We start from the raw sequence: 6,000 nt of genomic DNA, 5'->3' as shown, positions 1-6,000 counted from the left end.
ATGACCGAAGCCGTGTTATTTGTGTTTACAGGCCATGGACTGAATCTGAATGTGCAGAGGCATGTAAAGATTTAGGAAACCCGTTGACTAATGTTGATGAATTTATCGCCCGACACAAGCAACTCTGCTCCTCCTACCGCTTAAACGGTCAGGAAACAGAAGCCACTTTTAGGAAGTGTCTCACATATAACTGGGCTCGGGTGCGAGGCACCTACACAGGGAGGGATGGTAATACCGTCCTACCCTATGGCCATGCAAATTTAAGAGGCCAAGTTGACGGGGTTTATGAGCGTCTTAGAAATACTTTTAAAGCTTCTGTAGATTACAACAAAATTGCCCAATGCATTCAGAAAGAAGGAGAGGATGTTCATGAGTTCAGGGCAAGATTAGAGGAAGTATTCAAAGAACATAGCGGCCTTGAAGAGAGTGCAGAGAAGGCCAGCCCATATCAGCAGCAGTTAAAACATGCTCTGATGAATGGCTTCCATCCACGCATTGCTGCTCTTATCAGAAAACAAAATGTCAATCAGAACACTGATGGGTCCGTTGAATGCATGAACTGGGCCCGCCATGCACAGGAAGTCATTAAAAATAAAAATAAAAAGTCACAAAGCTCTGAGGCCGCTGCTTTTTTAGCAGGTGAAATTTTGTTTCAGGGACAGGCTGGAAGAGAGCAAAATAGAGGCAGAAGTAGGAGAGGTAGGGGCCCATGGCGACCCCAGGATAACCGTAGAAGAGATGAGAGGTGTTATCAATGCGGGAAGAGGGGCCACTTTGCCAGAGAATGCCCCGAGAACAAACCTGAGGAGTATAGACAGCCGTATTCACAAAATCCATCATATAATAAATGACTAGCACCCGTTGACACTGCTAACACACATACATGTACAAATGATCCCTTACTTTGCCAGAATTTACAACAGCCTGTGTTTCAGACTTTAGATTTGACTCAAGTATTGTTAAATTTGTCAGGGAAAGAAGTAAAACCAGTTCGCACGTTAACTGTGCAAGGCAAAACTGTTCAATTTCTGTGTGATTCAGGGGCAGATAAAACTGTTTTAAAAGATCATGTGTCAGGAGTCGATCCTTCAAATGGCACAATTTATGTGAAGTCTGCAAATGGTCAGTTAAATCGGCATAGAATCTCTAAACCAGTGTGGATTAGAGATCCTACCACAGGAGAGGCAGCTCAGGGTTCAGTTGTAATGTGCCCAACCTGTCCGGTGAACCTCTTGGGAAGAGATATGATGATGAAACTTGGAATTTCAATAATTCCAACATCCATTGGGATGATAGCTGCAGGAAAAGGTGAAACTGCTGAGACAATGGTTCATCAGGACAGTGGGGATGTGCATTATTACTGGACACTTGACCTGTCGGCCTCCAGACCTGATCAAATAAACTGTAAACTGTAAGCTGCAGCTGAGGAAATGTTGACAACTAGCCATGACATACAGCCACCAGAAGATTTGCATGTCACACTGAGATTTAAGACCATGCCTGGGCCTGATGAGGCCTACACAGATAAAGTGCTGAAATTAGGGCCACAGAGAATCACCATAAAAGCAATATATACTGATGGTGAAAACATGGCTGGATGCAGTGTGATCCTTTCTGAAGCTGCACAACAACTCTTTACAGGGCAAACACCACATATTTCACTGACAAAGAGTGGCACAGCTGAGTGGACAGACTTAGCATCTTTGGTGAGACAGGGGGAGAGTGTTGGAATGTGGCAGCAAGCTGGAGGGGGTTGGGAGACAGATGTGCAGCACAACATCTTTCATAAAAAGCTGGGATGGGTGACACATACTACACCACAAACACATTTACAGGGGAGTGAGAATGACACAGCATTTGTAACGCGTTCTGACGCACGGATCACTCTGCTTTTCAATCCTGGACACAGTCAGTGTCCTGGACACACCAGGAAGTGATGTTCTGTGTGAGGATGCTCTCCACAGCGCCTGAATAGAAAGTTCTGAGGACCACTGGAAAAACCTGCTAATTTCCTGAGTTGTCAGAGACAGTACAGGCGCTTGCCTAGCCTTTTTGGACTGGACGTGAATGTGAGCAGACCATTTCAGGAATGAGGAGATGTGAACACCGAGAAAGACAATGAAGCAGAAACTGCTAAAAGTGGGCTTCAAACCCACACCTCCAGGGGAGAGTGAGCACTAAACACAGCACCTTAGACCACTCAGCCATCCTGAAACAGACCGAACTGAACTGATTTTCTGATAAATCCAGAATCCAGTTTAAACTCCTTCCCTTCACATAAAAAGTCTTGAATGAACCTTTGGTCCAACTGTTCTTCACACCTGACTGGTAACAAGATGGCGCTGGTGTGCGTGGTTGCTCGTCTGTCACTCTGAAGTTTGTTTCTATTATTTCTGACCTGTGTCATTCACCAAACAAAGTCTCTGCTGAGGTATAATTGCCAGACATGATGATCATCTTTTATTAAAAAGGTCGGCACCACCAGGCCTCTTATCACAGCTCCTGACTCTGACCCCTCTGTCTCTGTCCCTTGCACTGCTGATTTTAATAATAATAATGGATTGGATTTATATAGCGCTTTTCAAGGCACCCAAAGCACTTTACAATGCCACTATTCATTCACTCTCGCATTCACACACTGGTGGAGGCAAGCTACGGTTGTAGCCACAGCTGCCCTGGGGGGTGTCATATTAACCCCGCAGGTTCCCCCCAGGATCCTTTCCCTCCACGATTTTTAAAAGAAATCTTTCCTAGTATAGGGCAGTCTGTCCTTGACATTATTAACAGCAGTCTGTCCTCTGGTGTGGTTCCTGCAATTTTCAAACATGCAGTAGGGCAGCCACTGCTTAAGAAACCTGGCCTTGATCACACAGTTTTAGCTAATTATAGACCGATTTCCAAGCTGCATTTTCTTTCCAAGTGTTAGAGAAAAATGTTTTGTGTCAACTGAAATATTTTATAGATGTAATGGCATCCTTGAGGTTTTTCAATCAGGATTTAAAACCCTTTATAGCACAGAATCTGCATTCTTAAAGGTCTTTATTCTGGTACCCACGTTGTTCTGGTCTTGCTTGACCTGACTGCTGCTTTTGACACAGTAGACGACAACATCTTATTATCTTGGTTAAAGGATGTAGTGGTTATTGGTGGCACTGAACTTAATTGGTTTAGTCTTATTTGGCAAACAGAACTTTCTCTGTCAGCTTCTCGGTTCCAAATCATCTTCTGCTTCTCTGTCATGTGGCGTCCCACAGGGGTCAAGTTTAGGGCTCTTTTTACTGTATATATTGCCTTTGGGTTTCACCCTTAAAAGGCATGGGATCTCTTTTCATTGTTCCACTGATGACTGTTAAATGTATTTGCCACTAAAGCAGAAGGATGGCATCTCCATAAAACCTCTCTTGACATGTCTAAATAACATTAAAGCTTGGTTGGCTTTAACCCTTTAAGACCTACCATAGAACCAAGTCCGCCAGAGCTTATATTATATTTTTACATGCTGTGGAGCCATTTTTGGGAGCATTTCAAGTTGCTTTACATCAATACAACCATTATAGCCCAGATTTTAATAATATGTATGCATTAAGTGCATAGTAATTACATAAATTGCAAAAAAGTGCAATAAACTACAAAAAAAATTTAAAATCGTTTTTGTTTTTTTAACATATATTTCTAGTTAGAGAAATTTAAGAGGCTTATCCCTCAAAACTGTAAATACAAAAAAGTTGCACAAACTAGTTTCCCACCACAGGAAATTTATTTTGAGTGTCTTCATAGTTTTATTTTTGTAATACACCAATTTTTATATACTGCATGAAAAACGAAAATAAATATCATAATGCAAATTTGCAAAAAAGCAGCATGTGCATCAAAATAAACTATTTCCAGCAGTGCAATATGAGTCCTAAGCATCCCACAAACGACACAGAAAGTCATAAAGTCAAAGATAACTTTTAAAAACACAATTATAGGCTCATGAGGCCCTGATGGTAAAAAAAACAAAACACTACATTTCTGCGAAAACGACGTCACTTCCGGTTTCGGGCAGGTATGGCGGACATGTGAAAGTTCGCGCTGACGTCTATTCCAACATAGGAAGTGTTATGAACAGCTGATCAGATCGGCAAAGCGTGTTTCTGGAATATTATGTTTGTGTTGCTGCAAGTGGTTTTTATGCAGTTTTTGCAAAGCTATATGTGGAAGGAAACCGTGACCTAGGACAAGCTGATGGCATAAGATGTAAGTACAACTCCTCCGGTTTCATATGCAAAAAAAATTTTTGCGCTAGCTTACGTGGTTGCAGTGCTACCGGGATTTAAAAATAGTTACGCAAAACAGAGCGTGCCCGCTCCGATCGGCTTTAAAGGGTTAAACTTCTTAAATTCTAATGATAAGAAAACAGAGATGTTGGCGTTTTGAACTAGTGGTCCTTGTGAGTCCTCCTCTGTTGGTTTGGGTCCCCTGGAAGTTTATCTTAAACCTTTTATTACTGACCTTGGTTTTAAGTTGGACAGTGATTTTAAATTGGACAGCCAAGTTAGAGCAGTGGTGAAGTCCAGTTTTTATCATTTAAGGTGACTGACAAGAGTGAAATCTTTTCTTTCTCTGCAGCACTTTGAAGGGTTTTACTTTTATTCCTCAGTTACTTATTATTACTCTCTTGCTCTCTAAACTAAACTGAAATACATAAACTCACAATAGAACGTAAGTGAAACTAAACTAAATTAAAAGCAAACGAAGAAAATGAAAATGCAAAACTAGAGTAACTCTGCAGTTACCCCCACCCACTGTCGTAGAAGCTGACTAGTGTGAGTGGGCATCAAGGGGCAATGGAGGCTGACTGTAGGTGAGCAGCCTGAAGTTTAGAGTGTCGTGGAGAGTTGGCAAAACAAAAACACCGTCCCACTTTTAACCCCTGACTTTGACAGACGTCGTCTCTTTTGATGCAACAACCTCTGGTGATTAATGTAAGAAACAAGATTACCTTTCATGTGTTTCTGTTTAAGCTCAAATTGGTTTGATGGTTGGAGGTTTTCTCAGTGTTCATCAGTCACTCTTGACCTGGTGTTATCATATGGTTTATCTGTTTTTAATTTGGAAATTGGGGATTCAGTGTTCTCTCATCACAAACCTGTTTCTCTTGCGCATGAGTTTAAAGCTCGCGCTCCACCCCACCGCTGCTCTCTTCTGCTCCACTTTTATAAAGAAAATCTTTACCGACCCTGAGATTACTTATTGGGCCCACCCCAGATGAGCTGCTTTTGCAGTTCCAGGAAACCTGTACTCAGACCCTGAACAGTTCAGTTCAGCGGTCTCCAACCTTTACCTGTACCAAACGACTCACGGACCGGTACCGGTCCGAGGCCCGGGGGTTGGGGACCACTGATCTAAATCATTGTCAGCCTGGCAGGCAAATAGCGTGGACACCAAAGTTTGTGAACGTGATAACCTGAGAACAAAGACATGTAGGATTTTAAATCGGTACCATAGGTGTGTCTACTGGGAGGCTGAGGCTTAGCGCTGCTGGCTGCCAGTACTAAGTATTATTATACAACTGTGCCAACCCTTATTTAGTGGATCTTATCTTCTTTCCTTGTGTTTCAGTTCGTTTTTACTCAAACTGGGTGTAGAAGGAATCCCTGCAAAGGTTTCTCTTTCTTCTGTGTTATGTTTTATGTATTTCTCAGATCTTTGCTTCCTTTTTTCTACTTTAAACTTGTTTGTATGCTGGTGTGTAAATGTTCACACTTATCATAAAGTTTAAAAAAGTAGTAGGCATGGTGATGAGCAGGAACAGGAGTAAAACTCCAGTAAGTGTACCAGTACTGTACCAGTGTGTAGCATTAAAGTCAAACTACAGTGGTTGTAGTATCAGTAGAGTAGTGTTAGTACTAGAGGTGGGAGGAGTAGAAGCAGGTGGAGGCACTGGCTTTAGGTTAGTACTGCCTTTCTCTGGCTCTCCTTTACAACTCATCTCCTTCTCATTTGCTGACAATGTGC

Source organism: Diplotaxodon limnothrissa, linkage group LG3 (assembly GCF_057381915.1).
Source record: "Diplotaxodon limnothrissa isolate DT_005_m linkage group LG3, D_limnothrissa_male_GT1.1, whole genome shotgun sequence".
In the NCBI taxonomy this organism is placed as follows: domain Eukaryota; kingdom Metazoa; phylum Chordata; class Actinopteri; order Cichliformes; family Cichlidae; genus Diplotaxodon; species Diplotaxodon limnothrissa.
This window is presented reverse-complemented; position numbering follows the sequence as displayed.